Raw genomic sequence first — 22,405 nt, 5'->3', positions numbered from 1 at the left:
TTCACGGTTTGCTAGGTGAACCACGGTTGGGGGGCATCCATTCATAGCTTAGGATTCCCTTCGTGCCGACATGAGGGAGGGGGTGCTGCTAGCTACTTTGCACTTTGCTAGGCAAGCCTGGGTTGGGGGGCATGCATTCGTAGCTTAGGATTCCCTTCGTGCCGACACGAGGGGGGGAGGCAAGCAATATCATGCGCTTTTGTGAGATAGGTGCGACATCGAAGTTGCATTTGGTATTTGAAAATCAAACCACCCTTTTCATACATATAAATTTGGTCCACACGCAAGTGTGTTCGTGTTCTGACCCTCTCCCGCGTCATTTTTCGCCAAATTTGTGAACATTAGACAAGTCGGATGATGCAACAGACACGGTTCACTCAAACTAACTGCATGCCATGCTGGTGCCCCTATCACGCACACATCCGCACAGTACATTGGGCTCCACGAGGCCCCCCCTCTCAAAAATATCTGCCTGCCTCGAGGGTTTTTATGTTTCATAACACACGGTTGTTATCTTCAGACCGTGTGCGCTGGTTCTTCTTCCCAATCCCACCTGCATCCCTAGAAAATATCTTCCCACCTCGAGGAGGGTTTTTGTGTTTCATAACACACGGTTGTTATCTCCGGATCGTGTGCGATGTTTCGTGTTCCCAATCCCGCCTGCCCCTAGAAAATATCTGCCCGCCTCAAGGGTTTTTCTGTTTCATAACACCCGGTTGTTATCTCCGGACCATGTGCGATGCGCTATCATCAAAATTTTGAGTAGCCACGACATTTCACTCCCGCGTTTGACTCCTGCGTTGTAAAATTTTCAATACCCACGTCATTTCCTCAAACACACCCCCGCCCCCCTCCACACACACACACACACACACCAAAACCTCCTCGGGCGCGCGCATGCGCACACACACACACCCTCCCTTGCTCAAAACCCTAGCAAGGTCCTTGTCGGTGTCAAAACCGGTGGATCTCGAGTAGAGGGTCCCGATCTGTGTGTCTTAGGCTGATGGTAACAGGAAGCGAGGGACACAATGTTTACCTAGGTTCGGGCCCTCTCGATGGAGGTAAAACCCTACTTCCTGCTTGATTAATATTGAAGATATGTGGAATACAAGAGTAGATCTACCACGAGATCATAGAGGCTAAACCCTATGAGCTAGCCTATGATGGTATGATTGTAATTGTGATCGGCCTTCTAAGGACCATGCTCTCTGGTTTATATAGACACTGGAGAGCTAGGGTTTACATGGAGTCGGTTACAAGGAAGGAAACATAATATCCGGATCGCCAAGCTTGTCTTCCACGCAAAGGAGAGTCCCATCCGGACACGAGCCGAAGTCTTGAATCTTGTATCTTGACGCTTCTATAGTCCAGACGATGGATACAGTCCGGCTGTCCAGATACCCCCTTATCCAGGACTCCCTTAGTAGCCCCTGAACCAGGCTTCAATGACGATGAGTTCGGCACGCAGTCTTGTCTTCGGCATTGCAAGGCGGGTTCCTCCTCCAAATACTCCAAGGTGATTATCGAACACGTAGGTTGTGTCCGGATCTGCAAGATGATCTTCACACACCCTTAGCATAAATCCGTTCTGCTGGCAATCTTCATACATCATGCCCTTGCATCGTGACCTGGTCCAACAGGAACCAGCATTTCTTGCTTCACCCCAAGTCGCGTTGCGAGGCGGTTTTACCGGCACGTCCTGCCAAAGCAGAGATCGTGTCCCTCTTAATACGGGATCTTTCATCAATATGGGCATATGCGACCCCACGACGACTGTTGGTATAATTCCGTCTTTCTTTTTAGATAAGTCTCAAGCGGTCACGCTGAGTACTCTTGGTATTCATCCCCTTTATAAAGGGGTCAAGGCCTACGCCTCGTTTCCACCTCTCCTGCTCCTTCTCGCACCTCCAGCTCCATCACTCAAAACCTAAGCTCCAACACCCCAGATCCTCCAGTATGTCCGGATCTGACGCAGCAGGCCGCTGGGTGGCCTCCTCGACTCAGGAGGAGGATATTGCGAAGCTGAGGGAGGCTGGATACCTGACTGCTGATATCCAGCACAGACTTCCTGCTCCGGGGCAAGTCATCCCCACGCCGGAGCCCAATGAGAGCGCCGTGTTTACTCCTCACTTCCTCCGAGGCCTAGGCCTCACCCTCGACCCCTTTTTGAGGGGGCTTATGTTCTACTATGGCTTGGATTTCCATGATCTGGCTCCAGACGCCATCCTCCATATCTCGTCTTTCATTATCGTGTGCGAGGCTTTTCTCCACGTCAACCCACACTTCGGCTTATGGCTAAAGACCTTCAATGTGAAGCCGAAGGTGATTGAGGGGAGACATGCGGAGTGCGGAGGCGCCATAATAAGCAGGAACACCGATGCCCCATGGCTAGAGGGTTCTTTTTCGGAAGTGTCCGACGTATGGCAACGGAGATGGTTCTATGTCACCGCTCCCAGAGGCACAAAGTTGGTAGCTGCCCGAGTTTCGCTCAGGCCCTCCATCACAGTTGGCATCTTGGACCGATGTGGGACGGAGTTATGGGCCTGCTGGCGATGTACCAGAACTGCAGAATTGCATCCGGGAGCTTATTAGGAGGGACATAAATTTTGTCAACATAATTCAAGTAATGCTAGTCCGGCGGATATTGCCGTGCAAACATCGGCCTCTCCATATGTGGGAGTTTAATCCGGAAGGTCCGCGGACTATTAAGCACTTCTTCGGACTGACGCTCGAAGGAATGTGTAAATTATTCTTTGGACCACAAGCAAAGTGTCCGCACACCACCGAGGATGCGGGCCTAAGCTGCAATCGCCTAGATGCCCAAGTAAGTAACCTTAAAGCTGGACACTTCATTTATATTTATCATGATTATTATTCTAACACTCCCTTTGCGGCCAGGGATGGCTTGACAAGGCGAAGAGAATCAGGTGTCCGGCACCACTTCCTGAAGGCTCGTCTGGTCCCACCATTGCAAAGATGCTGGACCGGGCGCTCAGCAAAATCCCTTCAGAGAAGGATGAAGGAAAGGGCAGTGAAGCCGAACTTCACGCGCTACACATCCAGACCGGGAAAACCGCTAACCCTCCTATGGAGGATAGTCGGGAAGGGAAGGTCAAAGCCTCCTCCCCACGTGGGAAGAAGAGGGCCGCCTCCGAAGATTTGGAGGCGGAGACGCCCAAGCAAGGGAAGAAAACATCACCAAGGGGCTCTACCGCGACGGGCGCCCTTACCACATCGTGCCCACCAAGGGGCCAGCCCTCCAACGAGCCGTAAGTCATTCATTAATTTGAAGGTGAGATGTTACTCGAGATCCATAACCAGGACTTCATTTTTTGTAGTCCGGCGAATAGCTCTTCTCAACAGAGTTTGTCTTCGGGGGATGTCGTGGAATTGTCATGTCAGATGTCCTAGTGAAAGGACTTAATCGCGGAGCCATCGCAACTAGGAAGCTTGAAGGGGTTAATCAGGACAAGAGACACGAGAGGTTTATACTAGTTCGGCCCCTTACGATGAAGGTAAGGCCTACGTCTAGTTGGGTTGGTATTGCTTGATGTTTCGATGACCAGGGAGCAAGATACGCTATGCCCGGTTCTCGATGAGTTGTTTCTTACCCTTAGCCACCAGCGGTTCGCCCCCTTATATACACGGGTTGGCTTCCTCTTGCTTACAGAGTCCCGGACGGCTTATAAAGAGTATCCGGCTCGGTGACTAGCTTAATCTACCTTACAATACAAGTCATGCCATTCTGGCGGTTTACTACAACGGGCCTCCAGTCGTCGGTGGGCTTTAGGCCCTCCATTGAACTGCCATCTTCATGCTGGGTCTTGGGCTTCTTTCTGGTGAGTCCTCCTTTGCGTAACCCGGCCCCTCCTGGGCGGCTTACACAAATAGTTATATCCCCAACATTAGGCCCCAGATTGATTTGAACCGCCATCTTCATGTCAATCTTATCAAATCTTAAAAAATAAACCTTCAGCCTTCTGCTTGTGTAAAAGGTTTTTTAACACGCCATGACGTCATCTTCTGGATCCGTGTTAGCTCGTCATGACGTCATCCTTAGTTAAATTCATTTTTTAATCCGCCATATCTTCCAACGGATCTCTGTCTTTACAGACCGTTTCGAAAACTAAGGCGTCGGAGTCATTGGATAATGATGCCTTGCCTCCTCGTTTCTCGCGCCTTCCCAGTCAGCCTTTCCTTATAAATAGGCACGACCTAGGTCTTTTTCATTCTCCTCCTTCAGCCGTCTTCCTCCTCTCGCTGTTTCACTCCCGCTCGAGCTCCGCCGCCGCCGCCGTCGCGGATCTCCTTGTCCTCACCAACTCAGGCCGCTGCATCACCCTGACTTGACCAGAAACACGCGACGGATCTCCGCTGCAACTCTGCATCTGTAAGTTCCCTCCTTCTTGTTCCTCAGATCCGCATTAGGACCTTCAAGTTTTTTGTTGTTCTTCATTGCTTGTCAGGGACCCTTCACAGATTTCATTACCACCGCTGTTTTTTGATCGTTAAGATGATACAAAATTTGATACGGTAGCTATTTCGCCTCCATTCCGAATGCAAACAGATCTCTTTTTGTCGCACAGAGGTCCCGTTTGAGGCCTTGAGCTTCATCTGCGCCAGTTCTAGGTCTAATTTTTTTTCTTTCTGCGCACCCGTTTGATCCAAAATAATATCTGCAGCCTGCAAAACCTGCTTCTGTTAAGCCCTTTTAACTCTGGCAACTCTCATTTCTGGCTGAAGATAGACAACGTTAATTGATAGCCTTGCCAGCTCTTGGCAACCTTTAAATTTCTTTTGACTGTTACTGATTCTCACAGCGGCTTTAGGCAACCAGATATAGTTAACAATATGTCATTAGACCCCTTCTTAAGCCGCCATCTTGATCGAACTTAACATGCTTCCTTCCGGGTTAAATTTAAACCGGAACTTCTTTTTTTGTCATAGGCTTCAATTTACGTAATGGCACCCAAAGCTCCTAAAGCTCCCATGACCTGCAACTGGGTTAAGTCCACTGTTATAGAGAGCATCTTGGCTGATTTCGTGAAATCCGTTCATCTGCCCAAGAAGGAGATCATGTCTTATCATGCTCCTAACCCGTCAGAGGAGAAGCCTCTCCCCCAAAAAGGGGAGGTTATCGTGTTTACCAATCACATGAACCGGGGCTTTGCTCCGCCCGGTTCAAAATTCTTGAGGGATGTTTTGCATTTCTTTGATCTCAGACCCCAAGATATCGGACCCAATTCCGTGTCAAACATCTGCAACTTCCAAGTCTTCTGCGAGGTGTATCTTGGAGAAGAGCCCAATATACTTTTATTCAGAGAGCTGTTTTACTTAAACCGGCAGAATGAACATGCCAACAGGCCCAGTCTTGAACTCGGTGGCATCTCAATTCAGCGGCGAAGAGACTGCCTTTTCCCTTACGCTGAATTGCCGAGTCATCCAAAGGATTGGAACCAGACGTGGTTCTACTGCCAGGATACCTCTCCGGCTGAGGAAAACCCTCTGCCCGGCTTCCGCGCTCTGCGCCTTGAGTCCAACCACCCTCTGCTGGATAAATTAACTGCTATTGAACGTCTGCCACTCGCTCCCACCATTAGAAGAATCAAGGCTCTTCTGGGAAATGGCTTGGACGGTGTCGACTTAGTCCGAGTCTGGGTTACCTGGCGAGTGCTTCCGTTAAGCCGCCGACCCGGCTTAATGTGCACGTACTCCGGTGAAAAGGATGACCCAATGCGTCATAGCCCCAATGACTTACCATAAGATGTGGTGGAAGCCATGACCCAATCGTTGTTGAAAGAAGGCACGGTGATAAGTAATGCCTTTGGCTTACTTCCCTTCCGCAAGAAGAACCCGGCCCCTGCTGTGAGTCACCAACCTCTGATGAATACTCTTATTATATTATGTCTTGCCTTTACTCATAATCTCTTATCATTTTTCACAGGCCGATGATAACTTCTGGAAGGTCAAATATAACCATGAAGCAGCCAAACAAGCCAGAGCGGCAAAAAGAGCTGGAAGGAAAGCCGCCAAAGCAGGAACTTCAAGAAATAAGAAACCAAGCGCTTCAGATTTACTCAAATTGGATGACACTTCTGATGAAGAAGAGGTAATCCTTTAACTCTCATGACTCCTTTGTCATTATTTTATTGACACTCTATCTTTTCAGGAGGATACGGGAAACAGCCAAGCAGTGGACGAAGAGGTAACTATAATCTCCTCCGACTCAGAGCCTTTGCCAAAGCAAAAACTTCGAAGGGTGACCCGGAAAGTAAGATTTTCACATCCTCTTGCTTATCAAGATCCTCAATTTCTTTTGAAGCAACAACAGTTTGAAAGCCGGAGGCAGACCCGGAACAACAAGGATGTAGAGCTTTCCTCCGGTTTACCTGACGTAACCAGGAAGCATCAGACTGAGGTTATCTCTGATTTACGTTGTCATTTTCCTTTGGCGGGTTTATTTCGCCAACCTCTCAATTCATCTGACTCCAATTATTAGGATACCTCTCCTTCCTCCGGCGAGTCTATGCAATCTAACATGCCGGCTTTCAAAACTGCCCCGGGTAACATATTTTCGCTTACCTTATGTTCTTTCTCTTACTCATGCTTTTGTACTCATCCTTCTATGTTTGTCTATAGCATGCAAGGGAAACCCAGTAAGAAGGCAAGAAAGAGTAAGCCGTCTCGAGACCCGGTCGGGACTGAACCGGAGCTTGGCGCGACTGCTCCTGATAGTTCTACCCACCAGCCGCCACCTGAACCGACCCATGACATTCCAGCACCAACCTTTGATCCACCCACCAAAGACACTCTCAACAGTTCTGATAACTCAGAGGTTCCTAGCCCGGTCAAGACAACTGACCCGGACGTTGAGATTCTGAAGACTCACTTTATTGAGCCGGGGCGACCCACTGTCCTTGCCAAGTGCTCTGCTAAGGAGGAACTTCTGGAATGCCAAAAGGCCAAGCTAGATATTGCTGATTATACCCATTTAAGTATTGGAGATATAGTCTCTGGCTATCTCAACCAAGTACATAGCAGGCGTGACCTGGAAATTGGCATGGTGAAGCAAATACAGCAAAAATCTGAGGTATGACTTATGCCTCTTTTCCGAATCATACTTACTGTATCATCCCCCAAGTCTATTGCTTATGAATAAATATGTTGTAGACTTTAGAAAATTGCTTAACACTGATTTATCCCGCTTTTGAAAAAAATTCTAACCCGGTTATTACATGATACGTTAAATTTGCAATACGCATTAGCCCCCAAGTGTCAAGTATCTTTGCTTGCAAAGTGCTTGAGACTTAATTTCCATGAGCCGGCAAAATAAAAAATTCTTCAGCACACATTAGCCCCCAAGTGTCAAGTATCTTTGCTTGGAAAGTGCTTGGGACTTAATATTATTTTACCATGATTCTAATCATAACCCGGTCTTAATGCAGGCCACCATAAGTCAAATTGAGTCGGAGATGGCTGACCTGAAGAGCCGCCTGGCCGCCCAAGAACTTGAAATTCAAAAGGCCAACTCTAAGTTTGAATTCAGTATCTCTGAACAAGAAAAACTGAACATAATTTTGAGTCAGAGAAGAAAATCTGGGCTAATGAAAAGGCTTCCCTAGTAACCCGGGCTGAGACAGCAGAGGCATTACTTGGAGAAGCAACGTCGGAGGTGCCGGTTTAAAACACCAGATATCCCAAATGGTCTCGGCAATCTTTGGTAATTTACCCACATAAACTTTAAACCTTGCAAACCTCCTTTCAATGATTACTTCAAACCTCAGCTCTGGCTCACCTTATGTTTTAATAATGCAGGCCCTAGGAGCACAAACCTCAAGCAGGACACGTTGATCAAGCTGAAGGCAGTCTATACTCTTGTAGAACAGCTCTATACCGGGTCACAACGTGCTTTGGCCATTGTATCTTTATCAAATGACGTTCCTCACCTTCTGCAAGACGTGCTGAAACAGCTTGCTTCACTACCTCAACGGGTCCAAGAGCTAAGGCAGGCGTCCGCAAGAGCCGGGGCTATATCCGCGTTAAGCCGGGCGAAAGCATGGCTTCCAGAACTTGACCCGGCCGACCTTGCTCTTGGATACCCAAGTTTGAAGGAAGATGGAACTGAATTTGACGACCATGATTTCACCGCCTGTGTCAAAGACATACGCCCCGTGGCTACTCTTATCGGGAACAATACTGATCTCACCAAATGTCAGCCGGGCTATGACAGCGAGAACCGAAGAATTCCAACCCCTTCTTATGATGAAGTCAGCCTGATCCCTCTAATTCGTAAGCATACCTTTGCCCCTGAAGTGGACCCAGCCGGGTTAATTGATGACGATGCCGAGTTTGAAGCTTTGAGCGACATTGACTGGGCCTCATCAACTTTCCAGGACAAAACAGCCGACGGAGATGCAGAGAAGGATAACTCGGAGCCTTCAAGCCCCCCAAAGGAGTGAGCCGCCAGGCGTCTCATGACTTTGCAAAACAATGCTTCATTATTCAGACTCGTGGAGTCTTGTAATAGAGTAGAAAAAACCTCTTAATTTTGTCATGCCTTCGCGCATGTTTATGGCGCTTAATACTGTCGTAAGCCGCCATCGCTATATACTTCTAGCTTATATTGATCTTTTATTTCCTTGACATGAAATTTGCCTATCTTATCCTGCATATAAAATAAGCAAGAATTCCTTTGGCGATTTATCGCATCAGGGGTCACATAAAATTTGATAACCCAGAATACGAACCAAAACATCATATAAAGGCCGGTTAGGATTATATTTGTTAAAACATAATCATAATGGTATACCTGCGATCTCTTTGATGATATCTCCTACTTATGCGAGTAAGTCCGACTTCTAAAGGTTGGAACATATAATACTCACCTGGCACTTAGGGTGATTTATACTAAGCCAGAAGAGCAAAACAACCATCTCACAGTGTTGTTAAGAAGGTCTCGAGATAATCAAATAACTATGCTTATCAAATACGATAGATAATATAAAGGCCTCTGATTCGAATACGATCAGTAAACCGTTCCAAAGGGGTTAAGCTAAGATTCGAATTCGATCATATAGCCCCCAGTGGCTTTGGCGATGCCAATCAAGTGGGTATCGACAACTATGTTCTCTTTGGTTCGAATACGACCTACGTTTGAACAGGAAGCCCCCAAGTGACCATAAAAGTTGTTTAATGATGCTGATTCGAATACGATCCACGTCAGACCCAAAGGGGTTAAGCTATGATTCAAATATGATCAAGAAGCCCCCAAGTGGGTTTGGTAGTATGCCAATCAAGTGGGTATCGACAGCTATGTTCTCTTTGGTTCGAATACGACCTATGTTTAAATAGGAAGCCCCCAAGTGACCATGGCTAGATTCAGATATGATCATAAGCCAGACCAAAGGTAAAGCCAGATTCAGATATAATCCGCTCCCTGTTGGTTGCTTCCACCATCTGATAAAAAAGGCATATAAACTTTTAAGGGTGAAAAAAGGACAGAGGTCTTGCTTTATTGCTTTATATAATATGTACATCGTCAAAATATATACATCTTGAGAGCCGGTGGCTTAAGTATAGTAAGGCCGAAGATGGGCTATATTCCACGACCGGCGGGTTTCCTCCTCCGACTTACGTGAGTCCTTATGCTCTCGAATGTCAATGAGGTAGTATGACCCGTTGTTCAGATTCTTGCCGACCACAAAGGGTCCTTCCCAAGGAGGGGATAGCTTGTGCATATCAGACTGATCCTGGATGAGTCGGAGCATGAAGTCACCTTCCTGAAAGGTTCTGCTTCTGAACCGGCGACTGTGATAGCGATGAAGGTCTTGCTGGTAAATTGCTGAGCGGGCTATTTCCAAGTCTCGCTCCTCATCCAACAAGTCAAGTGCCTCCTGACGAGCTTTTTCATTATCAACTTCAACATAAGCCGCCACACGGGGTGAATCGTGTCGGATGTCACTTGGCAGGACTGCCTCTGCTCCATAGACCATGAAGAAAGGTGTATAACATGTGGATCTATTAGGCGTAGTGTTGATGCTCCACAGGACAGTAGGTAACTCCTCCACCCAACAACCCGGAGTCCGCTGTAAGGGGACCAAGAGCCATGGTTTGATACCCCTCAGGATCTCTTGATTAGCTCTTTCTGCTTGACCATTGGATTGAGGGTGAGCAACAGCCGAAACGTCAAGCCGGATATGTTCTCATTGACAGAACTCTTCCATGGCACCCTTGGAGAGATTAGTGCCATTATCAGTTATGATGCTGTGCGGAAAACCAAAACGGAAGATCACCTTTTTGATGAACTGAACTGCCGTGGCTGCATCACACTGACTGGCCGGCTCTGCCTCAACCCACTTTGTGAATTTATCCACTGCCACCAGGAGGTGTGTCTTTTTATCCTTGGACCTTTTGAAAGGTCCCACCATGTCAAGCCCCCAGACTGCAAACGGCCAAGTAATTGGAATCATCCTCAACTCTTGAGCCGGCACATGAGCTCATCATGAGAATTTTTGACATCCGTCACATTTGCTGACAATATCCTCTGCATCAGCATGGGCCGTTAGCCAATAAAAACCATGAAGGAAAGCCTTGGCCACAAGAGATTTTGAGCCGGCATGATGACCACAATCTCCTTCATGGATCTCTCGAAGTATCTCTTGACCCTCCGTAGGCGACACACAATGCTGGAATGCCCCTGTGACACTGAGATGATGTAACTCGCCATTAACAATGGTCATGGATTTGGACCGCCTGACGATTTGTCTTGCCAAAGTCTCATCCCGAGGCAACTCTCCCCGGGTCATATAAGCCAAGTATGGCAATGTCCAATCCGGGATGACGTGAAGCGCGACCACCAACTGTGCCTCCGGGTTCGGCACTGCCAGTTCTTCCTCTGTAGGTATCTTGACAGAAGGGTTATGCAAAACTTCAAGAAAGGTGTTAGGCGGCACCGGCTTACGTTGAGATCCCAACCCGCTTAACGCATCAACCGCCTCATTCTTCCTTCGATCAACGTGCTCCACTTGATATCCCTTGAAGTGCCCAGCCACAGCATCTACTTCACGACGGTAAGCCGCCATAAGGGGATCCTTAGAGTCCCACTTGCCTGACACCTGTTGAGCCACGAGATCTGAGTTGCCCAAGCATCTTACCCGGCTCAAATTCATCTCTTTGGCCATCCGGAGACCATGGAGCAAGGCCTCGTACTCAGCGGCATTGTTAGTACAGGGGAACATAAGCCGGAGCACATAACGAAATTTGTCACCTCGAGGAGAGGTTAAAATAACTCCAGCCCCCGAGCCTTCTAACCGCCTGGACCCATCGAAGTGAATAGTCCAATATGTATTATCTGGCTTCTCCTCAGGTGCCTGCAACTCTGTCCAATCATTGATAAAGTCCACCAAGGCTTGAGACTTAATGGCAGTATGTGGCATATACTTCAAACCATAAGGCGCAAGTTCAATAGCCCACTTGGCGATTCGTCCTGTAGCCTCCCTGTTCTGAATGATGTCTCCCAACGGGGTGGAACTTACCACCGTTATAGGATGACTTTGGAAGTACTGCTTCAGCTTCCGGTTTGCCATGAACACGCCATAAACAAGTTTCTGCCAATGTGGATATCTTTTTTTAGACTCAATGAGCACCTCGCTAATGTAGTAAACCGGCCGTTAAACTAGATGCTCTTTGCCTGCCTCCTTACGCTCCACCACGATGGCAACACTGACGGCTCGTGAGTTAGCAGCCACATATAACAACATCGGCTCTCTATCAATGGGAGCCGCACGGACCGGTGGCTCAGACAACTGTCTCTTTAAATCTTCAAAGGCAGTGTTAGCAGCATCACTCCAGACAAAGGTGTCTTTTTTCTTCATCATTTGATACAGCATCAGGGCCTTCTCACCTAACCGGCTTAAAGCAGAAACACGCCCCGCCAGTCGCTGAACATCATTGATGCACGCCGGTTTAGCCAGAGAGGTAATTGCCTTGATCTTCTCCGGATTAGCTTCAATGCCTCTGTTTGAAACCAAGAAACCCAAGAGCTTGCCTGCAGGTACACCAAATACACACTTTTCCGGGTTAAGCATCATTTTATAAACCTGGAGATTATCAAAGGTCTCCTTGAGGTCAGATATCAAGGTTTCTTTCTCCCTGGACTTCACCATGATATCATCCACATAAGCATGAACATTGCGCCTAATCTGATCATGGAGACAGTTCTACACACATCGCTGATAAGTCACCTGCGCATCTTGAGCCCAAATGGCATAGATACATAACAGAAGGCTCCAAACGGAGTGATAAAAGATGTCTTCCCTTGGTCCTTAACTGCCATCTTGCTCTGATGATAACCAGAGTAAGCATCCAAAAAGCTTAAACGCTCACAACCCGCCGTAGCATCAATGATCAGATCAATACGGGAAGAGCAAAGGGATCAGCCGGACAAGCTTTATTTAAATCTGTGTAATCCACACACATCCGCCAGGTGCCGTTCTTCTTGAGCACGAGCACCGGGTTAGCCAACTGTCAGGACCCCGACTCAATGCCACATCGATCTAGCATGTAGCACCTCATATCACTTTGCGGCCTCACGCACGGTATCCCCGCGGGTGTCGCCTTACCTTTGCCCGGGACCGTTTGCGCCTTTTGGCACACGGATATGACAGTGTCGCTAGCATCCATATGATAAGGAGCCCGGGCTGACATGGCTAGTCGTAAACCCAAAGTGGCACTAACTTACAGGGACAGGCATCCATGACCCAGCATCGAACGTGTCGGTCATCAGCGAGTGAATCCAGACTGTAGCACTGGGCTAACAGGACTCCGGTGAACCGGGCTGTAGCGGGCTAACAGGGCTCCGGTATTCATCGCGTGACATTTCCCCGAAGGGACAGACACAGGAACGAAGAAGGACACATGCCGGCCAGCCTAAGTGTTCCGGAGCAGTAGCAAGCTACCAGGGCTCAGTGGAAGCACTAGGAGACATTTCCCGGTAAGAGAGACTACTAAGGATAAACAACTAGATAGTCAGATCCCACACATAGCAATACACATTACACGTACGCATAACATGCAAGCATGTGCTGTACAACATGGCATCACAGCATAACTCAACAACTCATATAGATAAAGGCTCAGAAGAGCCATCATAGCATTATTACAAACAGGGGTCACATGACCCAACAGTCAGAGCAATCAAGCAACAAACGGAAGCATTACATGTCTGAGTACAGACATCTATAAATGAAAAAGGCTGAAAGCCTGACTATCTACAACATCCGATCAAGATCGTAGCTGAGGTACTAGCTACTAGTCGAAGCCCATGAGAACACTAGTAAGACCGAAGTCTCCGCTGCAAAAACATAAATAAAGCAACATGAGTACAAAGGTACTCAGCAAGACTTACATCAGATCCTATCATACATGCATTTGCATCAAGAGGGTAATGTGGGGTTTAGTTGCAGCAAGCCAGCTTTGACTCTGTGGCTATCCTGTTCTACGACTACCAGAAACTCTTGAGGTGATATGGCGCACACGAGTCCACTAATCACCACACAATACACTACTATGGATTCATTCCCGTCTCCCTACGAGAAGGCCATCCATAGCACTCACACTTGTCTTGAGCATTTTAGGGTATCCACTTCAAGTTGTCTATGTACCATGTAAGCATCCAAGAAGTCCATAACCGCGGACCCGGCTATTCGAATAGATCATGTTAACCCTGCAGGGGTGTACTTCTTCACACACGCTCTCGCCACTTACCGCCATGTACACGTCATGTATCTCGGCAACCTTCAAGCGGAAGCCTGGCGAGGGTGTCGGCCACGACCTGACTAACCACACAAGACTCTAATCCAGGTTTATCGCCTATTCGGGTTCCATCCGCAAGGAGATCCGGACGGGGTTTCACTCACGGCCCCAAACGATGTGTGCAGGGTTCCAAGCCCACCTCGCCGGATGGATCTACGCTTGGTACACCGTGCCACTTGTGCCTAGTCTGTCCCAAGCCCACCTGGCCGGGTGCCACTTGGTAGACTACTAACACTACCTACAAACACCAGAAACTAGTTGCGACTCCTGGACAGAGATCAAGTTGGTTAATAAGTCGAGAGGGCTTGGAGCGCCCGGAGCCCAATGTGTGGTAGTATCGAGTCATTGGACAACATACATAGAACTCAGTGCTTAAGGACGGATCCAGTGAGACAACCCACCATGTACTCCTACATGGCCTCTCACCGCTACCTTTACCAAATCGTGTTCACACACTTAACTCTCAGCACCAGAACATATCGTAACACTCCAATTCATTCCCAATGAATCAGACCTGACACAACTCTAAGCAATAGCAGGCATAGCATGGTAGGAACACATCAGTGGCTTCAATCAACTCCTACACATGCTAGTGGGTTTCAACTATTTACTGTGGCAATGACAGGTCATGCAGAGGAATGGGTTCAACTACCGCAGCACGAAGTAGCAGATGAATCGCTGTTGTCCTAATGCAATAACTGAGAGCAGGAGCGAGAGAGTAGGATTGTATCGGAATGAACAAGGGGGTTTGCTTGCCTGGTAAATCAACAGAGGAGGCACTGCTTCACAGACAGGTACTCTGGAACGGTCTCCGGAGCAAGACCAGACTAGGGATGTGACAACTCGCCCCCACTTGAAAGAATCTCGTCCCGAGATTCAGGGGTCGACGGAAAGAAAGCGGGGTACTCCAATCAAAGACGATCTTCTCGTTCCCAAGTAGCTTCTCTCTCGGAATGATGAGACCACTGAACTTTGAGAAACTTGATGTTCTGACGTCGAGTGACACGCTCTGCTTGATCAAGAATGCGAACCGGGTACTCTCGGTAGGTGAGGTTATCTTGGAGATCAAGCGTTTCGTGGTCCACTCCGCGGATGGGATCCGAGAAGCAACGCCTGAGTTGAGAGACGTGGAAGACATCATGAATTCGAGAAAGAGGTGGGGGTAGTTCCAATTGGTAGGCAACCTCTCCTCGTTTAGCGAGAATACGAAAAGGACCAATGTAACGAGGAGCCAACTTGCCCTTGATACCGAAACGATGGGTACCCTTCAAAGGAGTAACCCGAAGGTAAGCTTGGTCGCCAATTTCATAAGTCATATCCTTATGATGACGATCGTACTGGCTTTTCTGACGAGACTGGGCTGTTTTCAAATTCTCACGAATGATGCAAACTTGCTCTTCTGCCTCCTGGATCATATCCGGTCCGAAGAATTGTCTTTCACCGGTTTCTGACCAGTTCAAAGGTGTTCGACATCTTCGTCCATAGAGAACCTCAAAAGGAGCTTTCTTGAGGCTGGATTGATAGCTATTGTTGTAAGCAAACTCGGCAAAAGGAAGACATTTCTCCCAATCCATACCGAATGAGATAACGCAAGCTCTAAGCATGTCTTCGAGAATTTGGTTGACCCGTTCCACCTGACCACTTGATTGAGGGTGGAAAGCGGTACTGAAAGAAAGATGGGTTCCCATGGCAGTTTGGAAGCTCTCCCAAAAATGAGAAGTGAAAAGACTGCCACGGTCTGAATTGATCTCTAGTGGAACACCATGAAGTGACACTATTCGAGAAATATATAAGTCAGCGAGCTGGCTAGCGGTGATACTCTCTCGAACAGGTAGGAAGTGCGCCACTTTGGAGAGACGATCAACGACTACGAAGATAGCATTATTCCCTCTCTTGGTCCTGGGAAAGCCGATGATGAAGTCCATACCAACTTTATCCCACTTCCATTCAGGAATAGCTAAGGGCTGAAGGGTGCCAGCAGGTCTTTGATGCTCTGCCTTAATGCGACGACAAACGTCACATTTAGCAATGAACTCAGCGATTTCTCTCTTCATCCTAGTCCACCAGAACCTCTGGCGTAGGTCCTGATACATCTTAGTACTACCGGGATGAATCGTGAGAGGAGATTCATGCGCCTCCTTAAGAATCAGTTGTCGAAGATGTTGATTCTTGGGAACCACCAAGCGATTCTCAAAGAAAACAACACCACGATCATCCATAGTGAAACATCCACCAACTCCCTTCTTAATGTTTCTCTTGATCCGGGAAATTCCTGTGTCTTGCTTTTGAGCTGCGATAATCTAATCCTTAAGATCAGGTTTCGCCACCAGGGTAGAAAGGAATCCGTGAGGAGCAATGTGAAGATTAAGCTTACAGAATTCCTCATGGAGAAGTGGTTGGCCTTGCTGCAACATGAGATTGTTGCAATAGGATTTACGGCTTAGAGCATCAGCCATGACATTGGCTTTGCCTGGGGTGTAGGTAATCCCTAAATCATAATCTGTGATCAACTCCAACCAACGTCTTTGCCTAAGGTTTAGGTCTGGTTGGGTGAAGATATACTTGAGACTCTGGTGATCGGTGTAGATCTCGCAACGTTTACCAAGAAGGTAATGTCGCCAGGTCTTGAGTGCATAGACTACGGCTGCAAGCTCTAGATCATGTGTAGGATAATTATCCTCATGTGGATGCAACTGTCGAGATGCATAGGCAATCACATGACGATCCTGCATGAGAATGCAACCTAGTCCCTGTCGTGAGGCATCGCAGTAGATAATAAAGTCTTTAGTGAAATCCGGTGGCACAAGTATGGGAGCAGAGGTCAGGCGCCTTTTCAGTTCCTGAAAACTGTGTTCACACTGTGGGGACCACTCAAACTTTTTATCTTTCTTGAGAAGTTCCGTGAGGGGTTTGGCTACTTTGGAGAAGTTTTCAACAAAGCGGCGACAATAGCTGGCTAGACCAAGGAAACTCCTAACTTGTTTAGCGGTCTCAGGTGGAGTTCAATCGAGAACAGCCTGAACTCTCTCGGGATTGACAGCAATGCCCTTACCAGAGATTACGTGGCCTAGGTAGGTCACTTCTGGCAACCAAAATTCACACTTGGAGAACTTGGCATAAAGGCGGTGCTCTCTGAGTTTTTCTAACACAAGTCTAAGATGTTCGGCATGCTCTTCCTCGTTCTTCGAGTAGATAAGAATATCATCGAGGTAAACCACGACGAACTTATCTAAGTACTCCATGAAGATCGAGTTCATCAAGCGGGAGAATGTGGCTGGGGCGTTGGTTAGGCCAAAGGACATGACTGTGTACTCGTACTGACCATAACGAGTAACAAAGGCTGTCTTGGGAATGTCCCCGTTCCTGATCTTAATTTGGTGGTATCCTAACCTCAAATCCATCTTGGAGAAGACTGAGGATCCAGCGAGCTGATCATACAGGTCATTGATCCTGGGGAGCGGATACTTGTTCTTTATCGTAACCAAATTAACGGGGCGATAATCTACAACCATCCGATCCGTACCATCCTTCTTCTTGACGAAGAGGACGGGGCAAGCCCAAGGAGAAGAGCTAGGACGGATGAAACCCTTTTGCAAGGACTCATCAAGTTGTTTCTTAAGCTCGGCTAGTTCTAAGGGTGCCATCTTGTAGGGTCTCCTAGAGATTGGAGCAGTTCCTGGGATAAGATCTATGACGAACTCTACATCTCTGTCAGGTGGAACACCTGGCAGTTCCTCTGGAAAGACATCCGGAAAGTCACGGACTACCGGGATATCTTCAAGGTCTGGAAGAGGGCTGGCATTAAGGGAATAGAGCTGACGCTTTGCAACTCTAGTGGAGACAGTGACTATCTTGCCAGATGGGTGTGTGAGCTGAACAGACCTGGTGAAACAAGCAATCTTGGCATAATGAGCTGTCATCCAGTCCATACCCAAGATGATGTTAATATCCGAAGACTTGAGAGATATCAAAGAAGCAAGGAATACAAGTCTGTCAACAAGGATTTCATTGCCATAACTTATCCTAGAAGTTTGCCATTTGGATCCAGGAGTTTGAATAAGTAGTGGGGAGGGCATATCACCAAATGACATGTCGTGCAAGGGGGCATAGCTTTCAGAAATGAAGGAATGAGACGCTCCAGTATCGAACAAAACCAATGCCGGATGACAGTTGACAAGGAGTGTACCAAGAACGACATCTGGATCATCATGAGCGGCTTTAGCTGAGACGTGATGCACACGTCCATGTTCAGTGGAAGCTGACTTGGCACTGATCATCTTGCGTGATGGCTTACCATGGCCAATAGACTTCTCGGGCTGGGGTGGAGCAACTCTGGTCTGAGTGCAAATACGGGCAATGTGGCCTGGCTCTCCGCACTTGTAACAAATCTTGGAGGTAGGATGTGGACCTGTATTAGAAGGCGGTCCACCAATAGGCCTGGGTGGAGCATACTGCTGAACTTGATGAGGTGCCACATAAGATGGCCTCGGTACATATTTGGGTGGAAGAGCGGAGTTTGGAACCCAAATCCGGCGCTTCTGAGAGCTAGAACCGGAGGAAGATCCCAAAGCACGAGTGTGCTTACGAGACTCCTCGTAAGTGAGTTGAGCTGTCTCTGCATTAATGGCCTTGTTCACAAGGGCTTGGAATGTATCACAATGATGCAGGTGGAGATCACGACGCAACTTGGGGTTGAGACCCTTCCGGAACCTAGCCTGCTTCTTGGCGTCCGTGGACACCTCTTCTATGGCATAACGGGCGAGGTTCTCAAACTCTCTACTATAGGCATCAACAGCCATCTTACCCTGGGTGAAACTACAGAACTCTTCTCTCTTGCGATCGATGAGGGCTTCAGGAATGTGATGCTCGCGAAAAGCCTCAACGAAATCCCTCCAGGTGGGAGTCTGGCCAGCTGGAAGCATAGCCTCATAGCTCTGCCACCAAAGACTAGCAGGACCTTCCAGGTGGTATGTGGCATAAGTGACCTTGTCATCTTCAGCTACGCTCGCGGAATGCAGCTTATGAGTGATGCTACGGAGCCAGTCATCTGCATCGAGTGGCTCGATGGAATGATGAAAGGTAGGTGGGTGCAAACGAATGAAGTCATGAATGGTAGCAGATCCTTTGAACTGATGTGCGGTGTTCTCCTCGATACGTGCCAACAAGCGGTTAGACTCACGCTTGTTCCTCTCCATATCTAGCATGAACTCTGCCAACGAAGGCTGATCGGGAGGATCCTCATCCCTACCATCTCCATGGTTCTGGCTACGAGCAACGGAACTTCGCTTAGCTGATGACATCCTGAGAAACGAACCAAGGACGGAATCAGCATCAACTATGGACTGTAGAATGTAGGACAAGGAATTAGTATCTCTCGAACTCCTAGGGAAATTTCGGCAGCATAACGGCAGTAAAATGCTCAGAATGAGACATCCTACTAAAAATGGGGTGGTAACATACTCATCAACATTACTCAAGGTTCTGAGATCATACTAAACAGACTACACCAGAAATACTCAAAACTAGGGTATGACTCTGATCAACCAATCCTATGGGACTACGGAGTAGTAACACGTGATCCTGATAGACGGAAGAGAAAGCCTAGTTCCTTAACCCCGTAGGAAAGATAGGACGACTCAGATCAGAAGGCCATGAGGTAAAGGAGTAAAAAGAGCCTTACGTTCCAACCCACAATCAATTCCCTTACATAACTAAAGAATTTCTAGACTCAACTTCGACCGGTTTGGCTTGGTAATCCTACAGGCAGTCAGGCTCTGATACCAACGCTGTCAGGACCCGGACTCAATGCCACATCGATCTAGCATGTAGCACCTCATATCACTTTGCGGCCTCACGCACGGTATCCCCGCGGGTGTCGCCTTACCTTTGCCCGGGACCGTTTGCGCCTTTTGGCACACGGATATGACAGTGTCGCTAGCATCCATATGATAAGGAGCCCGGGCTGACATGGCTAGTCGTAAACCCAAAGTGGCACTAACTTACAGGGACAGGCATCCATGACCCAGCATCGAACGTGTCGGTCATCAGCGAGTGAATCCAGACTGTAGCACCGGGCTAACAGGACTCCGGTGAACCGGGCTATAGCGGGCTAACAGGGCTCCGGTATTCATCGCGTGACATTTCCCCGAAGGGACAGACACAGGAACGAAGAAGGACACATGCCGGCCAGCCTAAGTGTTCCGGAGCAGTAGCAAGCTACCAGGGCTCAGTGGAAGCACTAGGAGACATTTCCCGGTAAGAGAGACTACTAAGGATAAACAACTAGATAGTCAGATCCCACACATAGCAATACACATTACACGTACGCATAACATGCAAGCATGTGCTGTACAACATGGCATCACAGCATAACTCAACAACTCATATAGATAAAGGCTCAGAAGAGCCATCATAGCATTATTACAAACAGGGGTCACATGACCCAACAGTCAGAGCAATCAAGCAATAAACGGAAGCATTACATGTCTGATACAGACATCTATAAATGAAAAAGGCTGAAAGCCTGACTATCTACAACATCCGATCAAGATCGTAGCTGAGGTACTAGCTACTAGTCGAAGCCCATGAGAACACTAGTAAGACCGAAGTCTCCGCTGCAAAAACATAAATAAAGCAACATGAGTACAAAGGTACTCAGCAAGACTTACATCAGATCCTATCATACATGCATTTGCATCAAGAGGGTAATGTGGGGTTTAGTTGCAGCAAGCCAGCTCTGACTCTGTGGCTATCCTGTTCTACGACTACCAGAAACTCTTGAGGTGATATGGCGCACACGAGTCCACTAATCACCACACAATACACTACTATGGATTCATTCCCGTCTCCCTACGAGAAGGCCATCCATAGCACTCACACTTGTCTTGAGCATTTTAGGGTATCCACTTCAAGTTGTCTATGTACCATGTAAGCATCCAAGAAGTCCATAACCGCGGACCCGGCTATTCGAATAGATCATGTTAACCCTGCAGGGGTGTACTTCTTCACACACGCTCTCGCCACTTACCGCCATGTACACGTCATGTATCTCGGCAACCTTCAAGCGGAAGCCTGGCGAGGGTGTCGGCCATGACCTGACTAACCACACAAGACTCTAATCCAGGTTTATCGCCTATTCGGGTTCCATCCGCAAGGAGATCCGGCCGGGGTTTCACTCACGGCCCCAAACGATGTGTGCAGGGTTCCAAGCCCACCTCGCCGGATGGATCTACGCTTGGTACACCGTGCCACTTGTGCCTAGTCTGTCCCAAGCCCACCTGGCCGGGTGCCACTTGGTAGACTACTAACACTACCTACAAACACCAGAAACTAGTTGCGACTCCTGGACAGAGATCAAGTTGGTTAATAAGTCGAGAGGGCTTGGAGCGCCCGGAGCCCAATGTGTGGTAGTATCGAGTCATTGGACAACATACATAGAACTCAGTGCTTAAGGACGGATCCAGTGAGACAACCCACCATGTACTCCTACATGGCCTCTCACCGCTACCTTTACCAAATCGTGTTCACACACTTAACTCTCAGCACCAGAACATATCGTAACACTCCAATTCATTCCCAATGAATCAGACCTGACACAACTCTAAGCAATAGCAGGCATAGCATGGTAGGAACACATCAGTGGCTTCAATCAACTCCTACACATGCTAGTGGGTTTCAACTATTTACTGTGGCAATGACAGGTCATGCAGAGGAATGGGTTCAACTACCGCAGCACAAAGTAGCAGATGAATCGCTGTTGTCCTAATGCAATAACTGAGAGCAGGAGCGAGAGAGTAGGATTGTATCGGAATGAACAAGGGGGTTTGCTTGCCTGGTAAATCAACAGAGGAGGCACTGCTTCACAGACAGGTACTCTGGAACGGTCTCCGGAGCAAGACCAGACTAGGGATGTGACACCAACCACTCCGGGTGAAAAACTTCAACAATAAACCCGGCGGCCAAGAGCCGGGCGACTTCCTCTCCAATAGCTTGCCGCCTCTCTTCATTGAATCGTCGAAGAAACTGCCTGACTGGCTTATACTTTGGATCAATATTAAGGGTGTGCTCAGCGAGTTCTCTCGGTACACCTGGCATGTCAGAAGGTTTCCATGCGAAGATGTCCCGGTTCTCACGGATGAACTCGATGAGCGCGCTTTCCTATTTCGGATCCAAATTGGCACTGATGCTGAACTGTTTAGACGAATCACCCGGGTTGAAATCCACAGGTTTGGTTTCAGCAGCCGATTTAAACTTCATCGCCGGGTCATGCTCGGTGGTTGGCTTTTTCAGAGAGGTCATATCTGCAGGGTCAACATTGTTTTGATAAAACTTCAGTTCCTCCACTGCGCAGACAGACTCAGCATAAGCCACGTCGCCCTCCTCACATTCCAGAGCTACCTTTCGACTTCCATGTACGGTGATGGTACCTTTGTGACCCGACATTTTAAGTTGTAAGTAAACATAGCACGGCCATGCCATGAACTTGGCATAAGCCGGCCGTCCAAACAGAGCATGATATGGACTTCTGATTTTGACCACTTCAAAGGTTAATTTTTCAGCTCTGGAGTCATACTCGTCTCCAAAGGCCACT

The sequence above is a fragment of the Triticum dicoccoides genome, chromosome 5B (assembly GCF_002162155.2).
Source record: "Triticum dicoccoides isolate Atlit2015 ecotype Zavitan chromosome 5B, WEW_v2.0, whole genome shotgun sequence".
NCBI lineage: Eukaryota > Viridiplantae > Streptophyta > Magnoliopsida > Poales > Poaceae > Triticum > Triticum dicoccoides.
This window is presented reverse-complemented; position numbering follows the sequence as displayed.